A 23,290-nucleotide genomic window follows, 5' to 3' on the forward strand; every position below is an offset into this window, starting at 1 on the left:
GACAAGTGAGAACTGAGAGGTCGCAACCCACCAAAAACATAGCTAAGGGTGGAAAAGCCAAGCACAGGGCTTAGAACTCTGGAATCTCAGTCCGAGCTCTTCCCCAGCCCATGTGGTCTTGACCCACCAGAGTCACTATTTAATGACAGGAGGTCTCCTCGTGTAACCCCTGTGTTCAATATGCTGAACGCTCATTCAGGACCACGGCCCCTCCATAGAGGCTCTCGCCTCTGGAACAAGGGGACCTGGGCAAAGTTCCCGTTTTCTAACTCAGATACTTCCTGTAAACAGGGCTCACTCTCAATGTGACTTCTAATAATCAAGAAAATAAATTAGATCCCAGAATCTCTTTTACTCTAGATAATAGCTCATTCTAGGAAGTCATTAATGCCGTAAATCAAACTCACAACTGTTGACAACATGAAAGCACATTGTTTACCTTCCTTTGATTCAGCTGAGTATCAATTAGCTCAGTGATATTTACATAAATATCTCGATTTGGAGGGCAGAATTGTCCATCTGCTTCTGGAAAGATTTAATTAGGTCGGTGTTGCTAAGGAAAGAAGAAATTAATCCTTTTCAACATTAACCTTTTCAATTAATATATGTTTTGCAATGTATCGGAAAACATGCCTTGTTATGTAAATTGGACAAACTGGAACATTTCAGGGTGCAAAAAATGAGGCCTTTTACGGTGAAAATACATCTCTGTTTCCAAATCTTGAAAATAAACGGATATGGATAGGGCTTATACACATACATTTCTTCCCGGTGAGGGTTTCTTTCAACTCAACCTCTTGCAAGCTTCTCTTTGATGTTGCATATGCCCTGAGTCTGTAAAGGATGCTCACGCCCACTGACTCACCTGGGTGACTCCTGCTGGGCTTTTCATCTCACCTTAGCACTTTCTTCCTCAAGGTGTGTGGCCCTCCTCAAATCCCTGAATAAGATCAGGGCCCTGGGTCATAGGCCTTCATCACCTGTGCACTTTTCCTTCAGGGCACTCCTCACTTGTAATGGCTCCTTTATGTGTATCCCACCCACGGAATGTTCATTCCATGAATATACAGATCATGGAAACCTTGTCCACTGCTGTTTGTAAGGTGCCCAGCAAAGTATCTATCGCGTGGAAGGCGCTCACTAAATATATGTGGAATGAATGCATGCACACTGATTGGGATCTCACTGCTCACCACTCCAGCTCACAGAAGCAAACATCCCTTACAGCTATGTGAATTACAAAGGCAGACATGTAGCTACCCTTCCTCTTGTCCCCATCCAGACCTGAACAGGAGCCTTTGCTCCCAGATCACCCTCCATTGTGAGTCTTGTGCAGCCAGGTGAGCTCACTGAAGACTTCTGTGTTGCAAGATTCAACCCTTCCAAGGCTTCATGGTTCAAAGAAAAGGTCTCTGTAACTTCGTTCTTTGGGATGTTCCCGGTCTCTCCTCCTTTGCCTATGATCAGGCGTTTCTCACTCCCCTATGAGCTTTCTGTAAGGGCCGAATGCTTTCACATGGCTTCCCAAAGTCTTTATTCAGTCCAAGATGGGGAGAATCATCATTATAATTACAGCCACCACTTACCAGATGCCAGCTATGCTCCAGGAATGTTCTAGATTCTTACATAAATCCCTAAACTTGCAAAAAACCCTCAGGCATCATTACCTGTGTTTCCAGATAACAGAACAAGAGAGGAGAGTGACGTCCCCCAAGTCACAAAGAAAATTGGACACAGCCTTGGTTTCTAAACTCAGATCTGTCTCAAGGACCCTCCTGATTCGCCATGAGACATACAGTCTCCAAGGTCTCTGCCGAACCAAAGCCTCAGTGCTAAGTACAGGATTAGGTCTTCAATCACAACTCTGTTAAACTAATTGACCAGGGCTGAGATGAATCAGAATCACTTATCTCAAAATGTGTTACTCTACTCATGTTATTGCTTCCATAAGAAATGAGCTCTCTGTAAATTAGCTGACAAAACTTGAACATATAAAGCAGAGATTGGCAACTTTTCCCACAAAGAGTCAGATAGCAAGTATTTCTGGCTTTGTGGGCAACAACTGAACTCTGCCACTGTAGACAGAAAGCGGCCATAAGCAATTCACAAGGAGTGGGTGTGGTGGTGTTCCAATAAAACATATTTACTAAAACAAGGAGGATGGATTTGTCTCTCAGGCTGTAGTGTTTTGGCCTCTAAGATAGACAAGAAGTACTTGATGTAAAACTTGATGTTTTCACCACTCTACATTAAATATATAATTTGATCCTTACTTCATAAGTATGAGCATTGCCTCCATTTTAAAGACAAGGATATGGAGCCTCAGAGGAAGACAGACTGAGTCCCAAGGGTGCACAGCTGTTAGCCATGTATCTGTAGTCCTAGGCCCAAGAAGATCTCCAGTTGCACAAGCTGAGTTGTTATTTTTTTCCCCCCAGAAAACTGAGAATACCTTTAAATTTTGTCAGCATCTCTAGTCCTTCAGGGACCATCAACTCCTCAATATTCAGAGTGACCCCCTTTCTCCTCCAAAGCCCGTCCACCCGTGGTGAGGGCAGGTGATGGTAATTCACAGGAAAAAGGAGCTGTCATATAAAAGTTCCAGTGACTAATTTCCTAAGGGAGTGACAAGAAGTGACAACTCCAGACAAAAGGGGCCATAACTACCATGAGGACTTCCTGGCACATAGCAGGTGATCAATAGCTCAATACTGAATGATTTCAGTGGCTAGGGAAATTTGATGTGAGAATGGCAACAGTGGTGATGGGCAGGGGGGGCGGGGGTAGAGGCAGATTGTTAGACACACACTGAGGCTTTGGGTCAGACCAAGCTTCTCTAAGTCCGGCTCTGGCCTTTTAGTAAGCTGTAAATAGCCTTGGTAAAGTTACTCACCATAGGTGAGCCTCAGTTTCCTCATCTGTAAAAACTGCTTTAATAAGCTGTTGTGAGGACTGGATGCGATAATCCACATAGGGTACACGGCTCATTTTATAACTCCACAAATGGCGGTGATTGGGACGAATGTGCTTACCAGTGGTACTGACTACATTTATGTTTAGACCTCTTGTTGGCTTCCACACCCACCGGTTCTCAGCCTAGAAAGAACTACGCATGCCAGTTAAGGGTATGAAGTCCCATGGTACAATATACCGAGTCATTGAATATGTTGGTGTGACCACTGTTGACCACCAAACCTCTTTTCAAAGGCCTGAACTCTACCAGATTTTTTTTCTAGAAGATTTTGTGTATGAAATTATACCAACATTGGAATGACAAAAATGTAAAAGTGATGGATGGACACAACGGACGCTAAACAGCAGCAAAGACAAATAAAGACAGTCTGATTTACCGGGGATTGTGACATGTGGTTTTTCCTCTTGTTTGTTTCTTATAAAGTTCCATTAAGGTACCCCCAGTGTTACTTAGGAAATAAGAAAAACAGAACAAAGAAAAATTTCAATGAACTGACATTTTAAAACCCAGTGATATTTGGCAAAAAAGAAAAACGTCAAGCCCTAAACCATGTGAAATTACTTTCATCAACGGAGGCATTCATGAGGTAACTATGTTAACTGATTAAAGAGTTTTGTTAATTGCATTTAAAAAAAATCTCTCATGAACTTGAGCTATTCTGCTTGTGGGCTGTTCGGCGGGCTGCTTAGCTGCTTTCCTTTCCCTGTCTCTCCAGGTTTGTTATGGATTCCTAGTCAACAGAGAACTGAAATAATTGAGCCATTCAGAGGAAATCTGACCATTTTCCTGAGCTGTGTCTGCCTCAGCAGACAGACTCCCTTAGAACTCCCCAGAACAGTCCAGATGGTCCGGGCACAAGGTCATCTGCTTGTTATTCCAAATAGCCAGGCAACTCACTGACCAATTACAAAGCAGGCCTTGAGCTTTCTGAGAGGTCTCTTGTTTTACAAAATGTGTTATTCCCACAAAACAGGTTTAGAGAAGTGTTATATGTCATTCCCCCTCGCCCCCTGGTAGCTTCTTGTTCCCAAAACGGCACTCTGCATGGAATCAACAGATCTGGGTTTGCCTCTAGCTCTGGCATTTGTTTGCCATGTGATCTTGGGAAAATCATCTAATTTCTCAGAATCTCAATCATGCCAATCACCCTACTTACCTCACCAACATCATGTCTATAAAATGCTTTTTACCATAAAAAAGTGTTTCCCAAAACACAAAGGGAGTACCTACAGGTTCCAGACTCTCGGCTAGAACTCAAAAAGGAAAGACACAGTACCTGCTGCCCAGAATCCAACGGAGAAAACAGGCATCCAAACAGACAAAGTAGAGGGAGCTGTGGGACCACAGCCGGTATGGGGGTGGGGATATTCTGAGGTCATAGAAGGCTTCACAAGACAGATGATGTCTCAGATGATTCCTGGAGGAGGGAGAAGGAAGTGGGGATGACAGTCTGGTCCGTGAGAAAAGTATAGAAAGATGCTGCCAGTCAAAGAGCTCAGCACATTAGGGAAATGTCCTAGAACTCATCAGGGCCAGAGCCTAAGGGAATATGGGAGAAGGAAAAAACATATAAATATAATCTGGCAGGGAAGAGTAACATATATTATTGAGAGTCTTCTGTGGATAAAAAATAATCCCTCACATCATTTGGCTCTTATCCTTGATTGGGTCATGTATGAATTTTAATATCTCCCTTTATCATTACTGCACTATAAGGTAAGTAGTATTACTATCCCCATTTTACAGGTGAGCGAACAGATGCCCAGAAAGTTGAAAACCTTCCCAAAGTCCCATAGCAAGTGGTCAACCCAGAACCCTAACTTAATTCCGTCTGATGGCATAGTTACCGCTCTGAGTAATCACTGAGGTCTCCTGCCCCAGTGGAGGGTTTTGGCATTATTACACAGGAGCTTATGCTGGACACACTGTAGGACGGACTACATGAGTCCCACTTCTTGGTATTCATAACCTTGTGTGACCACCTCTCTGTTTTAAAGTTTATGTATTTTTGAGAGAGAGAGAGATATAGAGAGTGAGCACGAGCATGAGCGGGGGAGGGGGCAGAGGGAGGGAGACGCAGAATCCGAAGCAGGCTCCAGGCTCCGAGCTGTCAGCACAGAGCCCGATGTGGGGATCGAACTCACAAACTGTGAGATCATGACCTGAGCCAAAGTCGGATGCCTCACCGACTGAGCCACCCAGGCGCCCATCCTCTTGAGTGTGGTGACCTAACAACTTTTTTCTAACCAACAGAATACAGCAAAGGTGATGAGATGTCACTTTCGTGACTCGGATATATTTAAAATTGTGACTCTCCTCTTGCTAGAAGACTCTGTTCCTTGCTGACTTTGATGAGATAAGAGGCCATGGGGGAAAGGTCCGTCTGGTAAAGAACTGAGAACTGATTCTGGCCAAGAATCAGTAAGGAACAGAGGCCCTCAGTCAAACAACCCTGTAAGGACGGAATGCTGCCAACAATTTGAGTAAAATCGGAGTGGATCTTTTTCTAGTCCAGCTTTCAACTGAGACCCAAGCCCTGATTTAGGAGAGACCTTGAAGCAGGTGGGTCTCCAGCTAAGCTGTGCCCGGATTCCTAACCCACATAAACCATGAGATAATACACGCATGTTGATTTACGCCACTATGTTTGTAATCATTTGTTGCATAGAAATGGATACCTGATACGGAGTCTGTGAAGGGTTTAAACACAGGAATGATCAAGGACAGGTCTGCATTTTATAAGTCGCTTTTGCCAGCAGGGCACACAATGGATTAGACGACAGGGTGGAGAGATCAGCTAAGAGGTTATTTCACAGTGAGTCATGATGGTGACCCACACTGTGGTGGTGACAGAGGTAACAGAGGAAGGAAAGATAGAGGAAGTGACAGAAGCAGTGTCAGGGGCAGATTCAGCAGCACAGTGGGTCCCACCTGATGCATGTCTGGGGCAAGGAGGGAGCACTGGGTTTGCACACAAGGGTCATTCCACTGGACTCACCCAGAGCATAGACCTTGGAGCTCTCAGCAGCCAGGCAATTGCACCACCCTGGCACAAAGCCACATGAGTCTCAGGGACCCACTGCAGCTGGCAGAGAACTGCTGAGTGTCCAGATGGGACAAGGGGATTCTCCGGGCCGTTTGGGTACCAAATTCTAGAAGTCTTACCTAAAGGGAATTGGACACTTTAGGGGGCCATAGTAGGATTCATCCTCTTAAAATTCAGCCCCAGAGAGGTGCCCTTGGTATCAGACAGCACATCAAAATGCCTTCTGAAGGAAACAGTTCTCTCTGGAGAGAACCAGAGGTAAGTAAAAGACAGGTGTCCAAGGCCAGGATGGACCAATAACCCCAGTTCCGGGAAAGACACAGCTGAGAAGATGGGCTCATGGTCTTAGCCACTCGCTGGGTGTACTGCCTCCTTACTACTGCTTCTTCCTTACTCAGACAAAACCACCACCACCACCACCCTCCACCCCGCCATCCAGAATTAACATGAGGCTGAAATGAGGTAAGAACCCTGGAAAGGAAAACAGGAAGCACATGTCAGCTGATATTAACATGGTGTCGTAACTGAACCTCAGAAAGATCAGAATGTAATCGTTGGTGGTATTTGGTTACAGCCGCCCTGGCAAACGAATGCAATCACACAGCAGCCGGGATCTAAGACCCATGCAAGTGCACCTCTGCCCATCGAAGTCCACTCGGTTCTCCCGGGATCCCACATGGGCACTTGGGTGCAGAAAGGCCCTGGCATGGCTGGTGTGAACAGCTGGCTGGTCCCAGACCCTAATGGCTGTAAGCAGTGAATGTCACCCTCATAACGATTCAGCTTCCGATACGTGACGGAACAGCTGAGGTCAGGGCAGCAAACTAGAGCAGCAGTAGTCCAAGTGTGGTCGCCAGCATCCCATGGGCGCTTACTAGAGATGCAAACTCTCAGGGTGCACACCAGACTCAGAATCTCTTGGCCCAGGGCCCAGAGGTTCAGGTTGTAACAAGCTCTCTAGCTGAATCTTAAACACTCCAAAATTTTGAGAAGCTCCGGCCTGGAGGAAATGTGTCTAACTGGCGCAATGGCTTACTGCACCCCTGGCCAATGCTCTGTGTTAAAGGAAGTCAGAGAGGGACATGCGAGATGCTGTCCGTGGGGCGTCCGATGTTCCAGAAAGGAGCAACAAGTAATAATTGAGCACGTACTATATGCCAGGCACTGTGTATCTTCTGAGGATACACCAGTGAGTAAAAACAGTTGACCCTTGATCCTTTTTTTTTTTTAAGTGTTTGTTTGTTTATTTATTTATTTTTGAGAGAGAGAGAGAATGAACAAGCCAGGGAGGGGCAGAGAGAGAGGGAGACATAGAATCCGAAGCAGGCTCCAGGCTTCGAGCTGTCAGCACAGAGCCGGACACGGGGCTCGAACTCACAGACCGTCACATCATGACCTGAGCCTGATTTGGACACTTAACCGACTGAGCCACACCGGTGCCCCAACCCTTGATTCTTTAGTGCTGACAGTCTTATACGTCATGCCACACAAGTGTGGAAGGGGAGGAGACAGAGAGAGACTGGCAGGGCAGATAACTTTGAGGGTCAGGAGAACTGACCGTGTTGCCTGCAGAGTGCCTGCGTGCGATCCAAGCAGAGGGTTTAGGTGGAGACAGGGCAGCTCTTTACACAAGCTATGACCACCAAGGGTGCCTACAAGGGTCACCCCTGTGTCAGGTGTGAGGGTTGTTATCCCAGGGCCACCAGTGGCTTTGCCCTCGGCCCCTTGTTCTAACGAACCATCGCCTTCAAAGCCACCCCCACCGGCCACAGGCATTTTTAGAACTCCTCAGTATTCTGCAGCAGTCTTCGGTTTGCAATGCCCCAGAAGCCGACCCTGAGATGGGAATTTGGTACCGGTACCTTATTTTGGAAGACGATTCCTCAAAATATGGAAGATGGTTCCTCGAAGAGAGAAGAAGGGAAACGGCACCTGTAGGAAAGCCGATGAAGTCAGTGCTAATGAGCGAGTCACTGCTGTGAGTGACAGGGCTCGGTCCTACAGGGGACCCTCTGGGAGACCGTGAAGGACAGCCGAGAAGCGGGCTGCCCAGAGGTGAGCAAGCACAGTGTGTACCTACCAGATGTCCTCCTTCCCTGCTTGAGGGCTGTTCCTGGGCTTTAAGCTCTGACTCTGACCTGTCCTGCACACAGACAGAGCCCCCTTCTATAGTCGCAGACTTATGATGTCATCAGTGTGGAGGGAGACTGTCTTCAGGTGACCCCCCAGGGCAGCCTACGGGACACTGTACCAGAATATCTGTTACATAAGCCACAAACACGTGGCCTCTTGTATCTGAGCTCTACAGACGCTGTCACCACCACCAAGAAAATCTATCGTGCTCTCCTTGTGAATGTCAAGTTGGGCAAGATGCAGTTCTCTCTGTCCACTTCTGCAACCATCCTTACGTGTAATGGAATAATGAAATGCCTTCCAATGAGAGGATACAGATAATTTGATCCCTGGCAACAGCAAAGAAATGGTGTTTCTGTTCCTCTGCACGCGATCATGGCTAAACATAAGAAGACATTGGTGCCGACTCGGAAATACCGGAAGCGGCTGATGCTCTTTGGAGGCCACTGCAAGTTGTTGGGGCTCAGGGGCCCCATCTCCTTCGTGACTGCCTCTCCAGCACCCCCGGTAGGGCCCACACCGGGCGGAACGGCGTGCTGGCTGGGATCGACTTTCGGAGCTTTAAAGGGCTTTGAGTGTGCCTCATTTCACACAAGTCTAACTCGCTTAGAAATTCTTAGAGTTTCAAATGGACATGTTGAAAATTCACGCTTTCATTCACTTTTAATGAGAATTTTCTTTTTTCAAGAAGAATCTGCGGGCTGCCTTACAAGTAATTCCACAGCCATCTGGAAGACTTGTGTTGCTACTTAGAAGTGCTAACAGAGATATATATGGAGGCTGACTCCTGGCGAAATTGGAAACGAAGGGACGCACGCTTTAGCAACACCCACGTCCCTTCCCGGCTTCCCGTCCTTTCTCCCCGTGTCCCCAGAGCTCCAGGCACAGACGGCACGCATGCCTCCAAGTCACACAAATGTTCGAGAGATTTAAGACACTACTCTTCCCACAAACATATTTTGTTTCGCCAAGGATACCTGCAGGAAGAAATCCTCATTTCACAAGGATGCCTCAATAATGACAATATTTCAAGCACGGTGAGTCCAGGCAGAGAAGTCTCAAGGACAAAACAATCTGTCCAATGCTCCAGAAAGCAGAAGACATTAGCCAACCTGCATCTGCTCTTAAGAACAACGCTGGTGGCACCTGGGTGGCTCAGTTGGTTAAGCGTCCGACTCTTGATCTCAGCCCAGGTCTTGATCTCAGGGTCACGAGTTCAAGCCCTGGGCTGGGCTCCATGCTGGGCATGAAGCCTACTTAGAAATAAATAAATAAATAATTGTAAAAACTGTAAGAAAAGGGCCCCGGTTGCCAACAACTCCATTCAGTGCCCACCCTCAGAGCATGTTTATAGGCATCGGGCGCTGTGCTCGGTACCTAAGAAACAACACGGGAAATCCAAGACCTTGAACAGAAGGAGCACACACATCCCAGGGGTGGATGATGCCTGTCACCCAGACATGGCAGTGTGCTGGGAAAGAAGTAATTATCTAGACACAGACCCACAGCAAATGTACTCTACGAGCACTGTGCTGTGGGAGGCCAGAGAAGGACGTCTCTAGCTCTGTTGGGATGTCTGAGAAGCCTGCTGAAATCAGAACGGGAAATAAGGAGATCAGATCAAGAGGAGAGAGAGTGCAGCCCTGTGGTTCCCATGACTGTGGATCAAACAGGCGAAAGAATAAAACTAGCAATTGCAGGCAGGTTTGAAGGACGGTGAAATGTGCCCTGTGGTTGCTACATTTGGTTAAGTCTTTCCCTCTGGGGATCCTCCAAAAGGAAGCTTCCTGCAGCAGCTAAGAGCTGAGGTTCTGGAAGCAGGCTGCCATAGTTCAAATCCCAGCTCTGCCCCTCACCAGATATGTGACCTCAGGGAACCAAGTTTGCCTTTCGTTGCTTCTATTTTCCCATCTTTAAAATGGGATTATAAGAGACCTACCTCCAAGGCACCTGGGTGGCTCAGTTGGATAAGTGTCGACTTTGGCTCAGGTCATGATCTCATGGTTCATGAGTTTGAGCCCCACATCGGGCTCTGTGCTGACAGCTCGGAGCCTGGAGCCTGCTTCCAATTCTGTGTCTCCCTCTCTCTCTCTCCCCCTCCCCTGCTCATGCTCTCTCTCTCTCTCAAAAATAAACATTTAAAAATTAAAAAGAGAGAGAGAGAGAGAGAGAGAGAGAGAGACCTACCTCCTAAGCTTGTTATGATGATTAAGTGAGCTAATGGGTTTAAAGCCCTTAAACATGATGCCTGACAAAAATGAGCACTTTGACATCATTAGGTGTCATTCCTATTATAAAGATTGCAAACTCAAAAGGCAGTGTTTTGTCGGTTTGTTTCTAGAACACAGAAAACCTGCACTCATGTATTCAGTTGTGCATTCAACAAACATTCGTCAAGGGCTGGCCGAGAGCCAAACACAGGTAGGTACGGCCCCGCCCTCCAGAGGCTCCCTGGTAGAGCAGGAAGAAGCGGGCGGGAAAGCCAAGCCTTGCGGGGTTGGTACCCCTGTCTGCTGAGGCGGGGGAGGCTGCGCACAAAGACGGACAGGAGCGGTGAGGCTTCAAGGAAACACTTTGATTTGGGTCTCAGTTTGGGGGCTGACCTTTAGGGCATCCAAATCCAAGTGTTTGTCCCACTCAGTGGGACCCTGGGACAACAGAGCAGGGCAAGGACGTGTGAGCCTGGAACGAGCAAGGAGACAGGAGAGGCAGGGACCACGATGCATGTCATCTGATGTCTACGCAGAACACCTCGCTGCCGATGGACCTTTCTCATCGGGTGGTGATGGTCCCAGCGCATCAGTGACACATTCCGACGGGAAGGTGCTGCTGCTAGAACTCTTAGACGAGGAGGGGTGGGAACAGAACTCACAAGGTGAGCAACTCAGGGAGAGAAGGAAAATGGAAGAGAATTCGTGCCATTCTGGAGAGTCAGGGGCTCTCTCTGACAAGGTCCCGGGAGCAGGGGACAAATCTCTGAGGGGAGACTGCTGATGGAGTGCAGGGGCTTAGGCCCCACGGTAAGCAGAGCGTGTGGACTTGCATGTTATGTTAAGTTACAAGGGTAGGTTGAGTGAAAACCTGTCATGCTCAGTGCAGCACATTTTCACAGAACTAACCACGCCCTCAGAGGAAGGATCCCGAAATTCCCCGCAGCGATAAGACTCCATACTTTTCTGGAAGAATTTTACAATCCAGTCATGTTAGACAAACATTAGAAGTGTCCTAGTGGGGCACCCGGCTGGCTCAGTCGGTTAAGCGACCACCTTAGCTCAGGTCACGATCTCACAGTTCTGGATTTGAGCCCCTCATCAAGCTCTCTGCTGACACCACAGAGCCCACTTAGGACCCTTGGTCTCCCTCTCCCTCTGGTCCTCCCCTCCTCTTGAGCACTCTCTCTCTCTCAAAAATAAAGGAACTTTTTTTTTTTTTTAAAGAGGGGTGCCTGGGTGGCTCAGTCGGTTAAGCATCTGACTTCAGCTTAGGTCATGATCTCCCGGTTTGTGGGTTCAAGCCCCGCATCCAGCTCTGTGCTAACAGCTCAGAGCCTGGAGCCTGTTTTGGATTCTGTATCTCCTCCTCTCTCTGCCCCTCGCTTGTTCATGCTCTGTCTCTCTCTGTCTCTCAATAATAAATAGATGTTAAAAAAATTTTTTAAATGTAAAAAAAACTAATAAAAAAGAGAGAAGTGTCCTTTGGGGGCCTGGTTGGCTCAGTTGGAGGAGCGTGTGACTCTTGATCTCAGGGCTGTGCGTTTGAGCCCTATATGGCATGTAGAAATAACTTAAATAAATAAACTTAAAAAAAAAAAAAAAAGGGAAGTGTCCTTTCCATGACAGTGAGCTTTCTACTTTTCACTTATTCATGTCTCCAGTCATTAAATGATCATGTGTCTGTCAACTGCCTCTGGGTGACCAGACCTGTTGCAAGTGCCAGGAATGCGACGGACCAAGGGGCTGCTCTTGGGGAGCCGAATTCTAGTAGGGAAAGAGAAACTGTAAACAAAGATCAAACAAATAAACGGGGGAATCTCATACCACAGAGAGTGCTATGTGAGCAGGGAAGGCATCTCGGAGGAGGTGCTGACATTGAAGCAGAAATTGACAGGAAGTGTCAGGATGCCCGCTCCGGGTTACCACACCATACCACCTCCCTCCTAAGTAAAAACGCCTCAACTCTCCCTTAGGCTTAGGAAGAGTGGATGAGATTACCCTTTCAGCTCCCCAGGACCCTATATTTTACAAAAAAGATGATGATGATGATGATGATGATGATGATGATGATAAAGAGAGAGTAATAATATTACCCACACCTTGAGTCAAGGCTGTGGTGCTGCCTAGGGATGTTTTACAGGTGTAAACTCGTGTAATCCTTACAACGCCCCCCTGAGGTCGATGCTGTTATCACCCCGTCGTCCAGACAAGATAAGTGAGGCACAGAGAGATATGGGCAACTTGCCCTGGGCCGCAGCACTAGCATCACCAGAGGCAGGATTTGAACCCAGGCGCTCTGGATCCTAGAAGGTATGTGCCTAATCCCTGGGCAGAGAGGGAGAAGCCAGGTAAAAACAGGAGGAAGCCACAAATAAGGCGCCGGCCTCTCTGGAGGGTGTACCCTGTGGCAGTCAGGCTCCAGGCACAGAGTTAGGATTAGGCGGCTCCTCAAATAAATGTCACGAGGGAGGCACCACCAGCACAGCCATGTTGCTGATGAAGACACTAGGGTATGGGAAGGGTAAGTGGTTGGCTCAAGGCAGAGAGTGGAGGAGAGAGAGGCAAAGAAAGAGGAAAAAGGCAACATATTTGTGTGTGTTTTGTCTCCCCAAAATGAACGGAGTAGGTCCTTAAACACGCAGGTCCTTAAATCTGCCTACTGGAGTTAAGGCCCAAGAGTATCCGCCCTGCAGAAGCCTGGCTTTTGCACGCGAAGAGTCTGAAGATGGTGATTAGTTTGCTCCAAATAATACGCACGCTCCTCCTCCAGCTGATAAATATCCCCCGCCCCTCGAGACTCTTCAGTGATTTTAGCCCAGTGGCTGTTTTAAGACCCAGATGTATTATCTCCACTTGTGTTCCTAAGAGATTCTGAACATCCAATCCTTCTATCTTCACGCGTCCTCCCACCTGATTCACCGAAGGAGCCTAACTTGGGGTCACTTTCACATGCCAGCCCCATCTAAAGAGAGCCCGCCGCACATCATGAAAAGGACACAGTCAGGCTGCATCTGGCAGCCTCGGTGTCTTAGGGCAGCAGACGCGCAGTGGGAACGGTGGAGGAGGAGGAGGGGCAGGGCTATCTAGCTCTCTCTTTATGGTCGCGGTGCTTCGAAAGTGCTATTTTAGAAAGAACTTCTTTTCAATGGAGAAAAATGACATGAATTTGATACGACAAAGTAAGGACGGCGTGATGAGAAAAAAAGTTGCTCTTCTAGGATCTTTCATGTTTTCTGACGCAGATCTACAATTAATTCTTAGCAAAGGGAAGAACAAAAATGTCATGTCGTTGTAAGAAACTGACCCTGTAGCCCCTAGACTATTTGTCAGTGATTAATAAGAAATGGATTCCCATTTTTTATTTTGGTCTCAGCTCAAGAGGGCTTTTTTTTTTTTTTCCTGGAGAAATGATAAGATAAGCAGAAGCAATCCTTGAAGGATTTGAGGAAGCCAGCAGTAAGAAGGATGTATCAGCGAGAGTAATACAATTAGAACGAGAGAACTGGAGCTGCCCGTCAGCGCCACCGAGGCACTAATGGACTCAGGCAACGATCATCAATGGATGTTGCACCAGTCACTACTGCTGCAGAGCCATTATCCCAAACCTCAGGGGCTCACCCAACCATTCTATCTGGCTCATGATCTTGCAGATCAGGAAGTCAAGAGGCGCTTGTCTGCAGTCCTTGCTTGTAGTCGCTCGTGTGGTTGCAGTCAGGTGTCAGATGGAGCTTCAGCCATTTTCAGGGCTCCCCTGGGCTGGAGCATCCAAGGTGCTCGCTTCCCATGGTGGAGGCTGGTGCCGGCTGTTGGCCAGCAGCTCAACGGTTGACCTGAATGCCTCCGCGCAGCCTCCGCAGCATGGCCATCTCGGGGGCCACGCTTCCCACAGGGCACCTCCCTTTTTCTGAGGCCAACAGCCCAAGAGGACAAGGCAGAAGTGGTATGACCTTTAAGGCTGATCACAGCCTCGTTCCAAGTCAAGAGGAAAGGACATGGACCCCATCTCTGAATGCGAGAATTCTCTCAAAGAGGTTAGGGCCATATTTTATAAACTACCACATAGGTTAATAGTGCTGAGTAGGAGTTTATTGGAGAAAGGACATGTACACAGTCTCAAAGTATTTCTTTTTTTAATATAAAGTTTATGTATTTGAGAGAGAGAGAGAGAGTAGGGGAGGGGCAGAGAGAGAAGCAGAGAGAGAGAATCCCAAGCAAGTTCCACACTGCCAGCGCAGAGCCCAACGTGGGGCTCAAAGTCACAAACTTCAAGATCATGATCTGAGCTGAAATCAAGAGTCAGACACTTAACCAACTGAGCCACACAGGCACCCCTCAAAGTATTTATTAGAGACTATTTATTTATTAAACAGATTCCTCTACAGTGGAGAAAGCTGACAGGTATAACCTTAACCAAGTGATCAAAGTTAACATCACCCATTACAGGACACACTGCATTCTTTGCCTTCTGATACGATGTGCAGAGAGGACTCCTGAATTTAAACAAGAGAAAACAAGAAGGCCAACCCTGAGGAACATTCTACAAAACTGGCCTGTGCACTTCAAAAATGTCAGTGTAAATGCAGCAGACGCTGTCAGTGCGCCCTCCCCACCATGTCCTCGGCACTCACCTTTCCAGTGCTTGCAGCTGGACCACTCCAGGGGGCCAGCGGGAAGTGCTGGAGAGGCCAACACCCCTGGACCAGTAGGACGAGAATTTCCACTTTCTCATCTCCTGAAGGGGATAACCTGGGGACACCTTTCTGCACTGTCTGCCAGGGCAACATTGGAATATGAGGCTCCATAGGATTGGAATATGAGGCCCAGGCTGGTTACTTGCTTGAGATCGCAGTCATATCAGCTTCCTTCCCTTCCTTGTTCCACTCCCACCTCCGAGTCATACTGCTTAGTATTGCCTCCTAAATATCTACCTGCATTTGAATCTCTGTTTCAGCCTCTACTTCTGAGACAACCCAATCCAACACAACCCTGAAGACAGAAGCAAAGACTGAGGAGAGTCCACTCCGGGGTAAAGGTGAGTAAAGAGATCCAGAGGAGCAACAGATCACTGCGTGGTCTTGACTTGGAATTAACATCGGGGGGAAATGCTATGCATTATTTTATTGGGATCATCAGCAAAATTTGAGTGTGGGCTGCAGATGAGGTCATAGTATTATACCAGTGTTAAGTTTCCTGAATTGTACTGCAGTGACATAAAAGCATGTCCTTCCTCGCTCTTAGGAACAGAATGCTGAAGCACCCAGGGATCAAAGAGAGTGTTGGCCACCACTCATTCGAAAATGGTTTGACAAATAAGCAGAATAGGAGAGATTTAAAAGAACCTTAGCAATTACTAATATAGTTGAACACCATCTAGGTGTTCAGTGTTTCGTTCTTAAAACTTCACTGATCCTTTAAGAATCTCTTAAAAAGTTACAAAAGAGTGCTAGCACATCAAAACATGTACGATCGATGTAATAGAAATTAGAAGGAAAAGTACATATACTGAAAAGGAGAGTGTCCACAGCTGACTTTTTCAAAAATGTACCTAATGAGCTTGCTGGCAGGTAAGAAACACATATTATGTTGGAAGAGGTAGAACTAAACACGTGTCAAATATTTCTCAAATTTTAGATAAATATGAAGATGTCAGGCTTCCAGTGGGTCATTAAGGCAAGTCAGAAAGGAAACTAACACTCCTTGATGTGGCTGGATGAGGTATGTACATTATTCCCCTCTAATGGTGATGTGTGCATGACTAGGGCTGGCACCTTTTGCTTTGATGTGAGCTGCTATAAATTTCACAGAATTGTCACTACTTTGACATTGAGAAAGTGTTACTAGTTTTTTCTACAGGCTCAGAGACTAACTTGTCTAGGATCTCACAGCTAAATAAAAGCCACGATTCTGCATCAAAACCTTGACTTTTTCCCCAACTCTCATGTGACAACCCAATTTGCCCTTAAGAAAGAGAGAGGTATTGTCAGCCTGTTTCTAGTCTTTGGAAAGCCTAACCTTTGGCATCTGGCAGGCAATCTTACCATTAGCATCACTGACCTCCATGAGCCACTGGATGGACTCCACACGGCAGCCCTAATCCATAGTAAAGAGATAAGGAGCCTAATGGGAAATGCTCCAGCGTGCATACCTGGTGTGAATTTCTACCCCTTCCCCTCTAAGTGAAGTGAGCACTCACGTGGCCACTCCGGAGTCCACTATGACCGCCCAAGGGTCTTGGTGGATGGCAAACTCACCATGAGTCAAAACCACTGCCAAGAAAGGCTAATCTGAATTCAAATTTGAATCACTGGAGGTTCCATGTATTTTATTTTATTTTATTTTATTTTATTTTATTTTATTTTATTTTATTTTATTTTATTCTATTTTATTCTATTTTATTTTATTTTATTTTATTTTATTTTATTTTATTTTATTTTATACAGCTCAGAGAAACGTTACCAATCTAACCTCCCAATTTCTACAGATGAGGAAACTGAGGCCCAGGGGAGAAGGATGCCTTGGTTGGAGCAGCAAGCTAATTAGAAGGCAAGGCAAACACAGAGCCATTAGACAACCCAGTGTTGATTTCTTTGGGGAGATTCACTGGCATTCTTGGGCTCAATTTTTCTTTATTTTTTAAAAAATCATGTTCTTCCCCTTTTATTGAACTAGAAATGCTCTGACAAGCTTGCAAATGTTAATAGACCATCTGAGAGAGCTGCCATCAAATGCAGCTGAAAATATAAAAAAGGATAGTCGGTGCTCTTGACTCCTTTCTCCCTTCAGTGTAGCTGACATGTTTCCAAAGGGCAGTCTCAGGAATGGTTCATGTGCATTCAGTGTGGCTACTAATGATGTACAGGCTCGTGGCAAGCTGGGTTCTGCTAAAATGGAGACAGAAAGGGAACCAGGCACCACAAGGGTCTTGGACACAGGTAAGTCCCTCTGGACCAAGGAAAAACAGAAAGCAAAACCATTGAGAAAGAGAGCACATCTTCACACAGAGCTTTATAACATCAGAAGAAACCATATTATCTGAGGATTTGGAAGAATATCTTGTACAGCAGAGAACAGAATTAAAAAATCTCAAGGAAATAAGCATACCCAGATCTGCACATGTGGGGAAAGGAGTGGTAAAGGGGAAATTATGTGTCTTTTCTACAACCTATCTGGCAGAATCTGATCTGCCTAGTTTTTAACTAGGGTCTCCCCCACGAAAAAGAAGACATCTCATTTGCTTAATTATAAAAACATGTGTGTTTATGTGTACGTATAATGTATATTGGATTATATGTTCATGTGTGTGTATATGCATACATGTGCATGTGGTGTGTGTGTGTGTGTGAGAGAGAGAGAGAGAGGGTGTAATGTCTCTAGACCCTTGTCCCCATTCTCTACACATTTCTTTCCTCTCCTACTATAAGCTCAAGGTCTGGAGACAAGACCATGCAATTGGATTCTAGTCTTCTCTCCCTTTCCACTTGGGCTAAGTGAGATGAGAGGCATATCTGTATTTGAAAGAAGTCCAATCAACAAAATAACTCTGAAATTACCCACTATTTGGCCTAGATTCATACACCTGGGCATTAAAGTAACTCTGAAACTTATTTCCAAATCACCACCGTCAGGCACTTCCTGGAGCAAGTGACCAATCCAGAGTTCAGAGAGCGGATGTTTGCACAACAAATGGGCAAACCCTGGGTTTAAAACGCTTCCACAACCCTTTACATCAGTCCTCAGGGTAGCAGTGTTTAGAATGTGTGACCATGCTTGGAGGGATGATAAATTTTACAAAGCAATCATCAAATTGACATGCTATTTGGCTCTATCAGATATGGCAATGTGATTGATGTTTGCCCATCAGTGGAGTCAAGGTTTGATCTGCTGGCCCAGCAGTGTAATCAAAACATTACCCATGCTGTGACTCAGAACCTGATGAGAAACTTAGTGGGGGGCTGTTTTTATTATTGTTATTGTTATTATTCCCTCAAGGGGCCTCTGTGACTATTGAATTATAACTGATTTCTCTTGCAGTTTATTGCAATTTGCCACTTGGTTCCTCATGTCAAAAACCCAATATAATTTTCAGCCAAAAAAATAAGGCACTACATTATGATAATAGCAACAGCATTTCATCCATCAGCAGGAACTGAATGCATTACTTAACACATTTCAGAAGAATTCATGATGAATTTGAAAAGTTGCCCTTTTGGAAAGTATGGACTTAATCTTTGCATTATCATCTAGGTTTGGGGAAAGCCTGGCTGTAGGACCTACTGAAGACGGGGAAGCCTTTTTTTTAGAGATGGCGAGGACTATTTCACACTCACTGAAAGGCTAGGGTAGGGATAATAAGAATCAGCTGGAAGGAAGTTTACAATCTGGGTAATGGCTGCTCCAAATCCCACAGTCACTGGCTTTGAAGAGCCATCTGTCTAGAACTGATTGGCTCAGAGTGCTGGCAAACAGAGATAATGAATCCAAGGTCAGAGGGTCAAGTTCATGCACATCAGAGCCAACTAGCTCAGGAAGGGTGGAAGGGAACCATGAGTCCATGGCTGCTGGACCCTCTCCAGCCCCACTGGCTTTGTGTGCATACAGCACCGGTTACCAAGAAGAAATATAGCAAGGAGGGGGCCTGGGGCTTGTATGCTCAATTCAGATAGCTTTGGCTGAGCACCTACTTGAACAGGATTATGCCCTCCCAACTAAGTGGAGTTAGCAAAGACAGCAAGGCCTGCTCTCTGCCCTCAAGAAGCTCCATCTGGTGGTTGAATCAAAGAGGAATACTAGCAACTCCCACGAGAGCTAGAATAAGGGAAGAAACAGATGCTGTAACAAGGAACATGGGGCAGACAGGACCTCAGTAGGAGGCTGCAGGAGTAGGTGGGATCTTAAAAGGACCCTTGAGGATGGTTATTATTTTACCAAGGAGAAACAGGAGCTGAGGTTGGGGCAAGTATATCCCTCCAGTGTGTCTTTCAACAGTGACCTCAAATGCCTCTCCAGTATAGGTGTCTGCTGTTTTCAAGGTAATCTTCTCTGGACAGCTCTGCCCCTTCCACGTTCCAGTAACCACTCACCTTTCTTTGCCCAACGTGGCCGACAGATGCTAGTTTACTTTGGGTGCGCCCAGAAGCACAATTTAAGCCAGGAGTCAGCAAACTTTTATAAAAGACAAGATAGCAAATATATTCACCTTTCCAGGCCAGACTGTCTCTGTCACAACCATTCAACTTACTCCATCCTTGCAGTGTGAAAGGAACCCTAGACGTACGTAAAGGAGTTACATGGCTGTGATCCAATAAAATGTTATTTACAAACACAAGCAATAGACTGGATTTGGCCCATGAACTGTGGTTTGATGAGTCCTGTTTTGAGCCACAGATCCAAGAGCAAGCCGTTATCATTACTGCAAGGAACACATAGAGGAGAGAAGGGGAATGACACAGGGAAGGAGGGGCCAATAAGGGTTGTGTTTTCAAGCCAGTTACTAAAGTGGGCTATTAGAGCTTAATCCCATGGAGAAACTCTGGAAAAATAGAAGGAAAATACTCAGAATTACCTTGGTCAACAGGCGAGGGAGTGGAGGTATTTATACCCCACACACATTAATCATGGTGTAAGGGCTTTCCCTGGAAGGACACAATTCCTAGGAAATTCCAGCCCATTCTCAGGAAGAATGGGATTTTTCACCTCTGATAAGGAGATACTGGCCACCAGAAGTCAGGCTGGCCTTTGTGGAGTAAGAATAAGGATCCGAGGGAGTGGGAATGAGCACGGACAGGGTCTGTGACAGCCCATCCCCTACACCACTCAGATCCAACCGTACCTCGTATTCAGTTGGTTCAATGTTAATTGAATGGGATGTTGGACAAGCTAGAGTCACCACAACTGTAGCTGAACCCAAGACCATAGTTGATATTCATTATCTCCTTCCTCTACCCTCCATTCTGGGCTTTTTAAAATAATTTTTTAAAGCGTATTTATTCATTTTGAGAGATACAGAGCTGGAGAGGGGCAGAGAGAGAGAGAGAGAGGAGAGAGGATCCCAAGCAGTCCCTGCAGAGTCAGCACAGAGCCCGACATGGGACTCAAACTCATGAAACTGTGAGATCATGACCTGGGCCAAAATCAAGAGTAGGATGCTTAACTGACTGAGCCACCCAGGTGCCCCTCCGTTGTAGATTTTTCTCACCCTCAGTCAGCACTTTTGCTGATCTAAGTTACTTGCTAACGGGCTAACCTAACCTTAATGTTTCTTCAACCATGACCATGCAGGACTTTGAAAATAAAATTCTTTCATAAAATAAAATGACGATACCATAAATAATCTTACCACATAACAGTTGCTTCAAATTGCTACCTCCCTGTCAAACTGCATCATATGTAAAATGAACGTGACACCCTCACTTCACAACAGTAAGAGCTTCACAAATGTTCAAAACAAAATAGAGCTTAAAAAACCTTTTTTTCTGCCTGATTTCATATGCTAACATGTTCTTGCCAAATCCAGCTGCTGGCTCATCAAAAAGAGTTCATTAGTGTTGATTCTTCTGGTGCTTCTCTAGTAGATACCACAGTGTGCCACTGAATAAAGCAGAAGCACTGCCAGCTGATTGAGTCCAAAGCCAAAGAGATCCTGAGTCCAGAGGCAATTTCCTCCCCATTACATTATATGTTCTTCCCATCGGCTGCCCTACAGAGCCCAGCTCCGCAGGAGAGAACAGTTCTTGCCTGGCATTGCTGACTTTTCACAGCCCTGGGGCTTTTCCCCATCCAGCCCCAGAGAGCTTGGAGAGGCCATGCTGACCAAGTTGGTGTCAATCTCTTTGGCAGATCTGTGACGGAGAGAGTACCCTGGGGTCCACTGATGCCAAATGGGCCCATCCATACACAGCTGCTGGTGGAATCAACTTCTTCTGGCTCCCCACTCTGGACAAGGGGAAGTAGGCCATCAGGAATGAGTCAGCATGGCCAAACTAGAGTCTTCAGAAGGAGAGGAAGGGGCTCTTTCTCCCACTCCTCTCCCCAGCCCAACAACAGAGCTATGGGAGAGGGTCACAGCTAAGTATCAATAAGCAGATTAGGGTCTAACTCAGAAGGGGTTCCAAAGTTCAAGAGGAGACCATTGGACCACTCGTCCCATGTGCAGGCAGCACAGGAGAGCACAGCACAGAGTCCTGGACTGCCTCCTGGCTCTGAGGTCTGCTAGCTACACAATCTGGAGAACTTCTATCCATTATGGCCTCAGTACTCTCATCTGCAGGAAGGATCAGTAATACATACTCTATTTTACCAAGATTCTAGCAAGACTAAAACTAAGATCATAGATATTAATTTTTTTTTGTAAACTATAAAACACATTATAATTGCACCCCATGAAAATGAGTCTGGATGTGGCTTCAAAGAAAGAATCCACAGTCGCAAGTCTTGGGTTGGAATCATGGCTCCATTTTCAATTAGTTGGAAGGTGCCAACGCTCCTGGCCTCAATGCTCCATTTTGGAAAATTAAGAAACTTATTCCTCCTACACAGGTCTGCCACGGAGTTTACATGACCACAGAGTTACTTGAGGGAAGAAGGATCAGTTGCTATTTACCTGTATCCCAAGTACTGACCCTTGTAGCGAGTAGACCTTAGAGGGTGTAAAATAACACAAACCCAAAAGTGGCTCCTGAATGAACAAGCAATACAAAGCAGGGGAGCGTACTTAAACAGCAACAATAGTAATAATAATAACAATGATAATGACAAATTTGGCTAGGCTAGCCACTATCCTAACTGCGTCACTAGCATTAACATATTTAATCCTCACAGCTGCCATAATGATAATAGTTCTATTATCAGCCTGATTTTCCACATGAAGGAAGCAAGGCTTCAAGAGGTTTGGTAACTTGTCCAAAGTCACCTAGTGGGGCCCAGAAAAGCCAGAATTCAAAATTGACATCTGACTCTAGAGACCACGCTCTTGTACACACAGAGGTGCACACACACATGCATGTAGTCTCTGTGCCAGAAAGGGCACGGGCACAGGGTGTGTATATGCTTCGATCCAATGTACATATATCATGTATGCACACATGTGTATACATATGTACATACTACACACACACACATATACGGTGATATACATATACATAAACACACATACACAACATATGTATGTATATAAGCTACACACATAGAATGCATGTGTATATACTACATACATGTGTGTATATGTATGTATGTATTTGTATCCTTCTGCTTCTCCAGCTGAACCCTGAATGCTACAATGCTAACAAACCCCATAAAACTTTGAGGTTGATCCTTGCTCCCACTGCATGAGGGGTGGCTCTGCAGGACTTGAGTCCTCAATATCCAAGTTGTCATTCCCAAAGGAATCCTGACATCTTTTTTTTTTTCTGAGAACTGTGCAGATATGGATTGAATTCTAACCTCGAGCAGCCACTGTGTAATTATGTGCTGGTTATGTAACCTCTCTGATCCTCTATTGACGCTATATGCCTCTTGGGGTTGTAAGAATTCAATGAGAGAATATGCACAGTGCCTAAAAAGTATGGCATTCTTTATATAGTAGATTCAGATAGACATTAAAAGGATTTTAGCAATCTTATAAAAATGCAAACTAAGTGGAATATAGGGTATGAATATTTCCATAGGAGAAATATTAATGCATTCTGGTTTATTTTGAAAGAATTATTAATTCCCTTTTGAACTTAGCAATATTATAAAAGGATTCACAGAAACTAGAGATACCTATTGACATGTCCATATCGAAAAGAATGGCATACATTTAAAAGAGGTCACAGTAATGCCATGTGAAACATTTAGGATCCATTAAAAGGTCTAAGTATTTGACTGGGAGAATAAAACATCAATGGTGTCTTTGTTCATTGAGATGTCAGCCTTTAGAGTATCCCA

The 23,290-nt window shown here is 45.7% G+C and overlaps 1 long non-coding RNA gene across 1 annotated transcript in view; it reads right to left on the reverse strand.

Moving 5' to 3' along the window:
- The window catches only part of LOC131494679 (uncharacterized), a 301,873-nt gene that overhangs the window by 208,043 nt on the left and 70,540 nt on the right, over nucleotides 1–23,290 (reverse strand). Inside the window, exon 3 of the long non-coding RNA XR_009253546.1 lies at nucleotides 4,251–4,391. This is a non-coding gene — a long non-coding RNA (uncharacterized LOC131494679). The remainder of the gene's footprint in view (nucleotides 1–4,250; nucleotides 4,392–23,290) is intronic.

Source organism: Neofelis nebulosa, chromosome 14 (genome assembly GCF_028018385.1).
Source record: "Neofelis nebulosa isolate mNeoNeb1 chromosome 14, mNeoNeb1.pri, whole genome shotgun sequence".
Taxonomy (NCBI): domain Eukaryota; kingdom Metazoa; phylum Chordata; class Mammalia; order Carnivora; family Felidae; genus Neofelis; species Neofelis nebulosa.